A 13,623-nucleotide genomic window follows, 5' to 3' on the forward strand; every position below is an offset into this window, starting at 1 on the left:
GTGGAACTAAGTTTAGAACTTCCTCTCTGCTCCAAAATATTATCCACAGCACAATAACCTTTATGGAAATGAAAAAATCTTCATAACAATTTAATCCTAAAAAAACCCAAAAAACAGAAGTTTTACTTGGTTTACTTGGCTACCACAGAAGGTATTAAAAGGGTTAAGCTTCAGTATTTACCCTACAGAGCTGCCTGGGCAAAGATCTACTGCAGTCTATTTACAATTGCTGATAAGAACTAATTAAACAGGATTCTCTGCCTCCTCAACACCGAGAAGTGAATTTCTTTAGCAACTGTATGTGGATCAAAGACTTTTCACTGTGTGCTGTGCAAGAGTTCAGGTCCACTGTCAGTCAGAAATATCAGATCTGCATGCTTGTTCAGGGTCCATGGATAAAAGTATTAGAGACAGAGGATCAGCTAGACTGCCAGGCAATGTGGATTGTTTAAAAGGAAATAAATGTGACAGCCTCCATATCCCTCTCGCTTCAGATGTCCTTTAAAGGAACCCTGAACAGCGCATAAAAATTTGAAATCTCGACTTACCTGGGGATTTCTCCAGCCTCCCATAGCCTATGGCAACTCCGTGGTCCCGCCAGTGGCTCCGTTAACCGGTAACTTTGGCTTTAGTCGCGCATGCGCGGTTCCTTCTTTCGAGAACCATGCATACGAAGGATGCTTGCTGGGTGCATGGACGGGCTGCGCATGCGCGACTTCAGCCAAAGTTGCCTGGTTGACAGAGCTGCCAGCAGGACCACAGAGGGGAACCAGAGGACGCAGAGGGACCTCGCAGGTTACAGGGGGCAGGAGGAAGCCCCCGATGAGCCCAGATTTACTTTTTTAACGCTGTTCAGGGTACATTTAAATATAACCCACAAAAGGCAGCATTACCAGAGCTGGATCATCCACAAGGCCAACCTAGGCAGTTGCCCAGGGCCTGGAGATAGTCTAGGGGCCGGGTAGATGCTGGCTCCCACCAAATCTTATTAAAAAAAAAAAGCCAGGTGATCATCAGCTGTGTGCAAAAACTGTTATCTTGCCTAGGGCCCTATTCTGCCTTAATATTTTACTAGTGTAAAATGGATAAAAATGCCATCCGGTCATTTTCGGGTGCTGCTGCTCAGAGGTGAGTATTGTACAGAACAAGACGCAAGGAGTTGAAGCTGTTCTGAGACTCTTTGTCATGGAACACTCAGCCTCGAGATAACGATCTTACCAGTGCTTCCAGCTGCTCTGCGATATTATCCACCTGTCCTCCACACTGCAGGCACAACTCTTATACAGATGTCTCAGGATTAGGTCATGGAGGGATGTGATTGGCAGGGTTCCGCCACCGGTCCTCCCCTTCCCTACCTGGCTGAACCTGTTCCAGCCTCCACAAGGATACAAGCATTTTACCTATTTGACTAATAGGCAGGAATGTTGCTATTAAACTAAACTGGCATTCCTGAAAGCTCTTGGGTGAGTCACAGGCTGATAGGGAGGCACGAGGCACTGACAATGGGTGGGCAGAGTCAAGGCAGGGCCTCGAGCTATAACCATTTTGGCACGCAAGGCCGTGCCGAGGCGGAGGCGAGAGAAGCTCCAGGCACTGGGCACAGTGTAGGAGGGGCGCACAACCCACTCAGCTATCATTCCCCTATTGTGTTTGAAGCAGAGAGAAATAAGAAAAGGGAATACATAGCAGTGACTGCAAGCCAGATACCTAGAGATTAAGGTGTTGGAGGGCCCTGGGGCGCCTCTTAGTCTAATAGCAATCAGTGTGTGACGGCTGGGGTGGGAGGGATGGGGGGGTGCACTTTGGTGTTTCAGCCTTGGGTGCTGGAGGACCTTGTCCCGGCTCTGTTGGCTTGTGTGCATATAATAAAGGGTGTGGCTAAAAAGGGTGTCAGGTACTAACGATATTCAAGTTATTGTTTAGTAAAATGGGTGCCAGGATATGCCCTAAAATGATGTGTATAATACTGATATTTTACTATTCCCTATTGTAAAATCTATTAGGTCTGCGTTTAGTAAAATGAGCACTAGTAAAAGTAATAAAACACTGTTTAATTTACCCATAATTCATTCATGTAGTAAAATATATTTAATACTTACCGATATTTTACTATAACCTAACCTCTCCATACTCTAACACAGAACCCTCCCCAAGTAGTGCCTAACCCTAACAACCGCCCTGGTGGTGCCTTACTCTAAGATGCCCCTTGGTGGTGCCTAACGCTAAGACCCCCCTGTTTCCTAACCCTAAGACACCCCTGGTGGTGCCTAAACCTAAGACCCCCTGGTAGTGCCTAACCCTAAGATCCCCCGCGATGCCTAACCCTAGGGCCCGCCTGGTGGTGCCTAACCCTAAGATCCCCCTGGTGGTGCCTAACCCTAAGACCCCCCTGATGGTGCCTAACCCTAAGATCCCCCAGGTGGTGCCTAAACCTAAGACCCCTCTGGTGGTGCCCAACCCTAAGACCCCCCTGGTGGTGCTTAACCCTTAGATCTCCCCCTGGTGGTGCCTAACCCTAGGACCCCCTTGGTGGTGCCTAACTCTAAGACCCCCCCTGGTGGCGCCTAACCCTAAGACGCCCCCTGGTGGTGCCTCACCCTAAGACGCCCCCTGGTGGTGCCTCACCCTAGGACCTCCCTGGTGGTGCCTAGCCCTAGGACCCCCCTGGTGGTGCCTAACTCTAAGACCCCCCCTGGTGGCGCCTAACCCTAAGACGCTCCCTGGTGGTGCCTCACCCTAGGACCCCCTGGTGGTGCCTAACCCTAAGATCCCCCTGGTGGTGTCTAACCCTAAGATCCCCCTGGAGGGCACCTGACATTAATCCCCCCTGGAGGGCACCTAATATTAAACCCCCCCTCCCCCCGGAGGGCACCTAACATTAACTCCCCCTGGAGGGCACCTAACTATAATCCCTCATTTTGTTTGTGTATTTTTGTGTTTATGGATTATTTTAATATAGAATACAAAAATATAATTGAGGAGTCAAATCGTAAAAATAAACGTTTTTTAATGTATACGTTTGCGTAAGTTTGTTGAAAAACGATCATTTGAAACATGGTGAGAATCATGGAAGCTGCTCGTTGTGGTACAAAAAGGGGAAATGCTGAGAAAGTACCGGGAACAGTTTTAGAGATAATTACAGTTTTAGAGAGATGATTATTTGTTAAATTATGGGTAACTGTAATCAATAAATTAGGTGTGAAAATGCAAGTTCAAGATAACAAGCGATGTAGTTGTTTCATATGTACTCAGCTCCCTTTTCATATACTTGGCGCCATTAGAGAAAAGATTTGCACTGATGTGAATGGAGCGTCCTTTTTAGTAGGTGCCATTATTGCGGTTACTGTTTGGCACAGTCTCTACTGGCATTCATTTTGGCATTGGTTATCACAAGGGGGAACTTAGAACAAGGGAAGAGAGAGCAATGACTACCTGGACTACTGAGAGTGAAATTGGGGAATGGCAATGCTTAATGCTTACTAAAGACCAGAATCAATTACAGTCATTCATCAGCACCATCGGGAATTATCTCAATATATGTAATACAATGAAACTCAGATCAGTGTGGACACATGAATGTGAAATAGAGATGTGATTAACATAATAGGACTGTAATGAGATATACAGTGGCTTGCAAAAGTATTCGGCCCCCTTGAAGTTTTCCACATTTTGTCACATTACTGCCACAAACATGCATCAATTTTATTGGAATTCCACGTGAAAGACCAATACAAAGTATTGTATTTGTACTGACATTAGATTACACACAGGTGCACTTTATTTAGTCATTAGCACTCATCAGGCAATGTCTATAGGCAACTGACTGCACTCAGATCAAAGGGGGCCGAATAATTATGCACACACCACTTTGCAGTTATTTATTTGTAAAAAATGTTTGGAATCATGTATGATTTTTGTTCCACTTCTCACATGTACACTCCTTTGTGTTGGTCTTTCACGTGGAATTCCAATAAAATTGATTCATGTTTGTGGCAGTAATGTGACAAAATGTGGAAAATTTCAAGGGGGCCGAATACTTTTGCAAGCCACTGTAAATACATTGGGCTTGATTCACCAAACTGTGATAACTGATATCATGGTCGCACTAGCGTTTTGCGCGCGGTATAGCGCGCGTAAGGGTTTTTGTGCGCAATCTCGAATTTTTGCACGCAATCGCGAATTTTCACATGCAAAAGCAACCGTTTTAGCACGAAAATTCGCGTTTGAGCGCAAAAACATTTCAATTGCCCACAAAAGCGTTGCACGCAAAACGCTAGCGCGACCATGATATCAGTTATCACGGTTTAGTGAATCAAGCCTATTATGTAGACAGTATACCTTCTATTACTGATTACAGCAGGGGTGTCCAAACCTTTCAGGCCAAGTGCCATACTACCATTATTGACAGTGCTAGGGAGGGCTAACTAGTGACAACTAGTGGGCTTAGCAAACCTCACAAGTTTGCTTTAAATTATTAGGCTGCTGATGTGGAGCAGACTTTAGCTGGGCAAAGTTGCCCAAAATAAGATTCAGTGCCCCCTATTTTGGGTTATGGTAATTGGCACTTTAGCCAGATCATCTAGAATGGCTGACCACTGTTGATACAGGAGGAGGGGTGTTAGAGAGTCCCCAGTGATGTCAGAGCCAGAACCACTAGGATGTTTGTAGAAGGACAGGCCATTTGCATATAATTTGCATATTCACTCACTGCCCGAAAGTGATGCCTTATGTGTGGTAACTCTCAGCTTGTATGAAGTGGAATACTTGCAGATATACTTGCAGCAAACAGCCTTCCTACCTGCTCTGTACAGTAATCCTAGTGGTTGCAGTGCTCCATGACTTAACTGGGCACTCTGTAATACACCTACCTTTCAAGCCCAACCGTAGAGCTTTAATAATTCATACCTTACACTGATGAGAGCTGAAATGCCTGAAACAGCTAACTACAAGTTAGATTATATGCTTCTTTGACACGAATAAGCTATAAACCAGGAGTCCTGGATGTATGCCTGGCTCCCCAGTCTGATAAAGGCGATATTCGCATATTAACTCATTGTCGTGGAATAAGAAATTATGACAATAACTTCTTGCTCACTTAATAGAGACTCTGTAACAAAATGTTCAGCCTTATTTCTTCTATCCTACAAGTTCCTATACCTGTTCTAATGTGGTCTGGATTACTGCAGCTTTTCTAGTTGCACTGTCTCTGTAATATATCTAATCTTCTTTTCTTTGTCAAGCTTTGTCAACCCAGGGAGGAACGTGCTGCCTCTGCTGTGATAGGGAGAAGTTATGCACACCCCCTGCCCGCCCCCCCAGGCTCTGTGTGCTTTGTTTACTCCTCACAGACAGAGCTCTCTGAGGGGGAAGGGAGCCTGTCACATGCTGAGAACTATGTAATAAAAGCGTGTAGTATACTGTAACATATTATATATATATATATATATATATATATATATATATATATATATATATATATATATATATATATATATATATATATACATGCATCACTTTCTGGTTAGTGGCCATATGTTTTGTTTGTAAACACTACCTTAGACTGGCAATTAAAAGCCAGGATCGCAGCAGGGAGCTGCGGAAGCGGCAAAGAGGGGCCCAGGAGAACATAATAAATAGAATGGTATGCTTTTTCTTCTAAGAATTTGAGAGTACAGATTCTCTTTAAAGCTGAATATATCCAAATAAATTGTGTTTAGGAAATTAAAACTGTGCTTAATATTATTATCATTAAACTGTATTTATAACGTGTTAGCATATTACGCAGCGCTGTACAATAGATAGGGAGACATTACAGCCATAGACATCGCTACACTAGGGCATGCTGTGGCACTTGCCCCCCCCCCCCCCATGGGAATCACTGCCTCCCCCCCCCTCCCGAATGGCCCCCCTGCTCAGTAACATACAATTAATTTTTTCCAGGCTCCAGCAACATACAGCGAACAGGATAGATTCTGTAGAAAAACTCTCCATGTCAGTCTGAGTCTATGCTATGTAGGCTTTAAGTAAACCAAGGGTTTTATCTATTTACCATAAATACCTCACTATCCTTGCAAGATCCCTTGTAACTAATGTATCTGGATGAAACTTATATTTGCAAAAAAAATCTCTGTACCTCCTTTTGATTGTATGTTCTAACATTGTCAGTCACCAGGGATAGAGTCTGAACAAGGCTTACCAGCTGAAAGCGTTCTGTTTTTACTTTAACCTAGCCAATAAACTAGAGCTTGTATTTTACAGACAGTAGAGTCGTGAGATGCAGGCTGGGGGCTGGAATGATTTGTCTGTGATCTGTGAACAAAGGAGCAGCTTGCTAACAAGTAAGGATTAAATCATGCCAGCAAACTAGCCAAGTACATCTGTTGGTAATTTTTGCTCCATAATAGCACCATCAATTGGACCATCTGCTCTTCTCAAAAGCCTCTGAGTTCTGTTTGTGATGTTTACATTTGTTTCCTACAATTGCTGAACTAGTAAGTTTTTATTTTATCACCTAAGTTAGTCAAAAATATCTAAAGCTCGCCAAACAAACCTTGACTTTGATCACCCAAATGGGCGCCACCAGCCAGCTATTGTGCCCCTTTTGTGCCCCCTCAAGAATTTGAAGCTGGAGCCACCACTGATTACAGCATTGAACAATGTCATACAGGGACATTATAGCATTCAACAAAGGCACACAATAAGTGATGTAAGGATAAATATAGAGGATGAGTCACTGAGTCCATATGGTGGCGGAGAAGAGCACACATGGAGGAGCGCCCTGCCAAATAAGCTTACAATCTTAGGGGGGATGTAAGATGGCCGCTGTTCAGAGACCCCCTATAACGTGGCCGCTGTGCAGAGACCCCCTATAACATGGCAGCTGTGCAGAGACCCCTATAACATGGCCGCTGTGCAGAGACCCCTTATAACGTTGCCGCTGTGCAGAGCGGCGAAAAGTGGGAAGGAGTGAGGAGCACGCAGCGGCGAAGACTGGGGGAGGGGGGCTGCGGCGCCGAAAAAATGGGCGTGGTCATGACATTGTATGGGCGGAGCTAACGTAATGATGTAACAGCGAGGCATAAGAAAGCAGTGTTTACGCCATGATGTGGACAAACGATACTTTGTATCATGGGTGTGCAGAAACTGTGTGATGCTAATAGTATACCGTAACCACAAAGCAGCAAACATAGCCATCTATGACCATTAAATAATAAATGCAGTAACAGTTACCCCGGACACCAGAAAATAAACGCAATAGGCAACATGTCAGTATAAAATAAATGCAATGCGGGCAAACATGTCAGTACAAAATAAACGCAATGCGGGCAACATGTCAGTACAAAATAAACGCACTGCGGGCAAACATTTCACCAGAAAAGAAACGCACTGCGGCCAAACATTTCACCAGAAAAGAAACGCACTGCGGGCAAACATTTCACCAGAAAAGAAACGCACTGCGGCCAAACATTTCACCAGAAAAGAAACGCACTGCGGGCAAACATTTCACCAGAAAAGAAAGCACTGCGGCCAAACATTTCACCAGAAAAGAAACGCAATGCGGGCAAACATTTCGCCAGAAAAGAAACGCACTGCGGGCAAACATTTCGCCAGAAAAGAAACAATGCGGGCAAACATTTCACCTGGAAAAGAAACAATGCGGGCAAACATTTCACCTGGAAAAGAAACAATGCGGGCAAACATTTCACCAGAAAAGAAACAATGCGGGCAAACATTTCACCTGGAAAAGAAACAATGCGGGCAAACATTTCACCTGGAAAAGAAACAATGCGGGCAAACATTTCACCTGGAAAAGAAAGCATTTACTCACCTGGCAGAAGTGTCCGGCCTCTGGCGCGCTGCTCCGTCCCGGGACCGTCTTCCTCCTCCTGCTCTTCTCTCCCGCGCTGACAGGGCTACGGCAAGATGGCGCCCGAAGCCCTGTACTAGTGACACAAATAGGTCTCCAGTACAGGGCTTCGGCAGCCATCTTGCCGTAGCCCTGCTCGCCTGCCGGTGTCGGAAACAGACACCGGAAGACGAGGCTGGAGCGGGGCTGCGGGCAATGAACTGGCACGGCGTCTATAGACGCCGCTGCCAGTTCATTGAGGAGAGAGTGGCCAGAGTCCCGAGGCCGGGACGTCCCGCTGCTGAAAGCGGGACGTTTCCCGGGACCTCATTAAGCCTGGGACAGCGGACCCCGAATCCGGGACGTGTCCCGGGCAATCCGGGACGTCTGGTCACTCTAGCTCTGACTGAAGTCAGACTGGATTAGCTGCATGCTTGTTTCAGGTGTGTCATTCAGCCACTTCTGCAGCCATAGAGAGCAACAAGGCTGCCAGGCAACTGGTATTGTTTAAAAGAAAAATCCATACCCCTCTCAGTTTAGGTTCCCTTTAAACAGCGGGGGGCGGGGCAGACTGCGACAGGAATCCAGTTGTTAGCCAATTCAATGCAGGCAGAAGACAGGGAGGGAGGGGAGCAGTAGCAGCAGGGCAGAGCAGGGCGGCGGTGGGCCGAGGACGGAACACTGATGTCACATACTCCCGCAGCTGGGACGTCCTGCATCTAAAAGTGGGACTTTTCCTGGGACCCAAGCCAGCCTGGGACAGGGGACCCCGAATCTGGGACCCGTCCCAGGTAATCTGGGACGTATGGTCACTCTACCATAACATGGCCACTGTGCAGAGACCCCCTATAACGTGGCCGCTGTGCAGAGACCCCCTATAACATGGCTGCTGTGCAGAGACCCCCTATAACATGGCCGCTGTTCAGAGACCCACTATAACATGGCCACTGTGCAGAGACCCCCTATAACGTGGCCGCTGTGCAGAGACCCCCTATAACATGGCCACTGTGCAGAGACCCCCTATAACATGTCCACTGTGCAGAGACCCCCTATAACGTGGCCGCTGTGCAGAGACCCCCTATAACATGGCTGCTGTGCAGAGGCCCCCTATAACATGGCCGCTGTTCAGAGACCCCCTATAACATGGCCACTGTGCAGAGACCCCCTATAACATGGCCACTGTGCAGAGACCCCCTATAACATGGCCGCTGTTCAGAGACCCCCTATAACATGGCGCTGTGCAGAGCGAGTGAAAAGTTTGTTGGAAGGTTTTTTCCCTCCCTCCTCTCCAGATGCCGAAGCGATTAAGCCCGGAGCTGTAGTTTGTCGCAATGGATTTTGCTCCGCAGCCTTTTTGTGTTCATAAATATTTATACGCCCATTTGCTGTTATTCTGCAGCCATTTTATAGTTTATTAAATGACCCACAGTATAAGCAAGTCATTTATTTATGATTGCATTTACTGCCGGTGCTGTGGCATTGTGCTCTTATAAAAGTTCAGCTATTCCCAGGCCCCGACAAGAGCAAAGCAGGCTGCGTTACCCCAGCTGACCGCATGTCAAGATATATTTGCAGCTTCTAACTTAAAGCGATAAACAGAGGAACACTAAGAGCCCCAATAGTGTAGTATGTATTGACAAAGGGGATAATGACACAGAGTAATAGTTGTTATACTCACAAACAGGGCCGCCATCAGAAATTTTGGGGCCCCTCACAAATCATCAGTCCGGGCCCCCCCCCCCCCCCAAACTGAGAAATGTGCGTAGCCATTACATGTTGGCAGAGCTAGTTGGAGGCTTGCTGTCCACAAATTAATCACGAATAACCACGGTGGATACTCGTGATTCAAGTTAGCTCCAATTGCCACAGCTGAGCGGCTAGATGCGGCGGGGTTAATTACCCAGAACGCCACTCTCCGCCCAGCGTTTCAACGAGGTGCAAGTGTCCGAATGGACGCGTTGCAAGCCTCGATATCGAGCACTTCCTCCTTCAAGCCGGAAGGAGGAAGTGCTCCATCATTTTTTTAGAACCTCCCAGTTTTCTTTTCTGTTTAAAAAAGCTAAAAAAAAGTAGGTTTAATGCTATTGTCTCATATGGTAATGATTCAGCTTTTCCCATAGTCTCGCAGTTAGCAATCATGTGACCCCCAACAAGACAAATTCAGCAATCATGAGGCCCCCAACAAACCATGAGGCCCCCAACAAGACAAATTCAGCAATCATGAGGCCCCCAACAAGACAAATTCAGCAATCATGAGGCCCCCAACAAATCATGAGGCCTCCAACAAGACAAATTCAGTAATCTTGAGGCTCCCAACAAATCATGAGGCCCCCAACAAGTAAAAATTCAATCATTAGGCCCCCAGCAAGACAAATTCAGCAGTCATGAGGCACATAAATAGACAGCATTTCACATAAATAGGCAGAATGACCCCTTATGGTAGACACCTCTCACCTGGATTCTGACAGGGACCCCCAGGTTAGGTAGTGAGTGACATGGAGCCCTTTAGGCAGTGAGTGACAGGGAGCCCTTTTAGGTAGTGAGTGAGTGACAGGGAGCCCCTTTAGGTAGTGAGTGAGTGCCAGGGAGCCCCTTTAGGTAGTGAGTGAGTGCCAGGGAGCCCCTTTAGGTAGTGAGTGAGTGCCAGGGAGCCCCTTTAGGTAGTGAGTGAGTGCCAGGGAGCCCCTTTAGGTAGTGAGTGAGTGCCAGGGAGCCCCTTTAGGTAGTGAGTGAGTGCCAGGGAGCCCCTTTAGGTAGTGAGTGAGTGCCAGGGAGCCCCTTTAGTGAGTGAGTGCCAGGGAGCCCCTTTAGGTAGTGAGTGAGTGCCAGGGAGCCCCTTTAGGTAGTGAGTGAGTGCCAGGGAGCCCCTTTAGGTAGTGAGTGAGTGCCAGGGAGGCCCTTTAGGTAGTGAGTGAGTGCCAGGGAGCCCCTTTAGCAAGTGAGTGATGACAGGGAGCCCCTTTAGCAAGTGAGTGATGACAGGGAGCCCCTTTAGCAAGTGAGTGAGTGACAGGGAGCCCCTTTAGCAAGTGAGTGAGTGACAGGGAGCCCCTTTAGCAAGTGAGTGAGTGACAGGGAGGCCCTTTAGCAAGTGAGTGAGTGACAGGGAGGCCCTTTAGCAAGTGAGTGATGACAGGGAGCCCCTTTAGCAAGTGAGTGAGTGACAGGGAGCCCCTTTAGCAAGTGAGTGAGTGACAGGGAGCCCCTTTAGCAAGTGAGTGAGTGACAGGGAGCCCCTTTAGCAAGTGAGTGAGTGACAGGGAGGCCCTTTAGCAAGTGAGTGAGTGACAGGGAGGCCCTTTAGCAAGTGAGTGAGTGACAGGGAGGCCCTTTAGCAAGTGAGTGAGTGACAGGGAGGCCCTTTAGCTAGTGAGTGAGTGACAGGGAGGACCTTTAGCAAGTGAGTGAGTGACAGGGAGGCCCTTTAGCAAGTGAGTGAGTGACAGGGAGGCCCTTTAGCAAGTGAGTGAGTGACAGGGAGGCCCTTTAGCAAGTGAGTGAGTGACAGGGAGGCCCTTTAGCAAGTGAGTGAGTGACAGGGAGGCCCTTTAGCAAGTGAGTGAGTGACAGGGAGGCCCTTTAGCAAGTGAGTGAGTGACAGGGAGCCCCTTTAGCAAGTGAGTGAGTGACAGGGAGCCCCTTTAGCAAGTGAGTGAGTGACAGGGAGCAACCCCCCCTGCCGCCCGCCGCCGCCGCTTCCCCTACCTTGCAGCCAGCAGCCCAGCGTCAGACCTCAAGATCAGCGGCGACCCGACCAGTAAGAGCGGGCACCGGACGCACCCGCTCTATATGCGGAAGTGATGTCACTTCCGCATATCAGTGCGGGCGCTGGGTCCTAGCGCCCGCACTATTGTCGCCGCCTGATCGAGGTCTGACGCGGCGGAGGCGGCGGCGGCGGCGGCTATAGGGATGGAGGGAGGGAGCAGCGGCCAGAGGGGTTGAGCGGCGGCCGGGCGGCACCCGCAGCGCCGCGGCGGGGATGGGGCCCCCCTGCAGGCCCCGGGCCCGTGACGGGAGTCACGGATGTCCCCCCCTGATGGCGGGCCTGCTCACAAACATGGGTCACCAATAGGCAACCACTGTAAAGGCAGGTGGGGAGATTATCCTGACCCCACTCAGGAATAAGAAGTCGCTCTCTGTAGATAGTAGATAGGGTCGCAACCCTCCACCAAGGGTGGATACAATATTATATAGGAGAGAACAGAGGTGCCAAAAGGATAAAAAGGGTTTTAACCTCCTTGTCGGTTATCCCGAACTCAGTTCGGGGTAACCTGCGCAGGAGGATTTCTCAGGCCCCGCTGGGCCGATTTGCATAATTTTTTTTTCCTACACGCAGCTAGCACTTTGCTAGCTGCGTGTAGTACGCGATCGCCGACGCTCGCCGCCGATTCACCGCTACCCGCCGCACCGAGCCGCCCCCCCCCCGCCCCAGACCCCTGCGCAGCCTGCCCAATCAGTGCCAGGCAGCGCTAAGGGGCGGATCGGGATTCCCTCTGACGTCACGACGTCCATGTGGTCGGTGACGTCATCCCGCCCGGTCGCCATGGCGACCAGGGAAGCCCTGCAGGAAATCCCGTTCTCAATGGGATTTCCTGCATACTCTGATCGCCGAAGGCGATCGGAGTGGGTGGGGGGATGCCGCCGCTCAGCGGCTATCATGTAGCGAGCCCTGGGCTCGCTACATGATTTAAAAAAAAAAAAATTAAAAAAAAGTGCGGCGCTGCCTCCTTGCCGGATTTTTTAGACCGGCAAGGAGGTTAAAGAAGCTTAAAAGCCAAACATTTGGTAATTAGAGGAGGCAGTGGTGGACTTACCTCCTCCAAACAGACACAACACGACTGCACATTCAGTCTATTTATTAACGAACTCCAGATAAAACAAAGCAACGCGTTTCACGGGTCAGCGCCCGCTTCCTCAGGCAACAGAAAAAGGAGTTACAGCATCTAGCAAAACAAACAACACTCGGTGCCTCTGTTCTCTCCTATCTAACTTAAAGCGGTTCTGTGGAGGCTTAAAAAAAACAAAATGGACACTAACCTGGGGCTTCTACTGGCCCCTTGCAGCTGTCATGTCCCACGCCGTCCTCCTATGATCCTCCGTTTCCCGCCAGCACCGGCACCCGTCTATTATTCGTCTAAAAAGATGAATAGTGCTCGCTCCTGCACGCATCCTCAAGAGCTTACTGCGCAGGCACAGTACGAAGTTTTCTTGTACTGCGCCTGTGCAGTAAGCTCCCAATGACGCACGCAGGAGCGAGCGCACAGCCGCAGTTGGATCAGATGCTGCATTAGACCAGGACCGGTGGTGGGGAACGGCGGATGATAGAGGACGGTGCGGAACATGACAGCTGCAGGGAGCCAATAGAAGCCCCAGGTAAGTGTCCGTTTCTGTTTTTTTTTAACCCTCACAGAACCTCTTTAACTACATTCAAGACTGGAAAACAGGTACTCTTATTGCAGATACTGTAGGAAGGGGTTGAGAGGCACACTGGATTATTATTGCTCTCTGTCCCCCTCAGGGAGAATTTCTTTCACTTCCTGTCTGAAATATTACACCACCACAAGTGACAAATGCAGCAACATATAACTGTGGAGTGGGGAAGAGTTACATCTCCTGTTGAGGTTTGTTTGCTGACCTATCCCTGTCCCTTGGAGCATTATAAAAGATTGTAGGAGGAGAGGCACTTTTTACTTCATAATACCATTCACCCATGGCTGCCATTAGAAGTTTTTGGGCCCCATACTGGGCAAACCCACTGGGCCCCAAAATGGCAAATC

The sequence above is a fragment of the Hyperolius riggenbachi genome, chromosome 2 (assembly GCF_040937935.1).
Source record: "Hyperolius riggenbachi isolate aHypRig1 chromosome 2, aHypRig1.pri, whole genome shotgun sequence".
Taxonomy (NCBI): Eukaryota; Metazoa; Chordata; class Amphibia; order Anura; family Hyperoliidae; genus Hyperolius; species Hyperolius riggenbachi.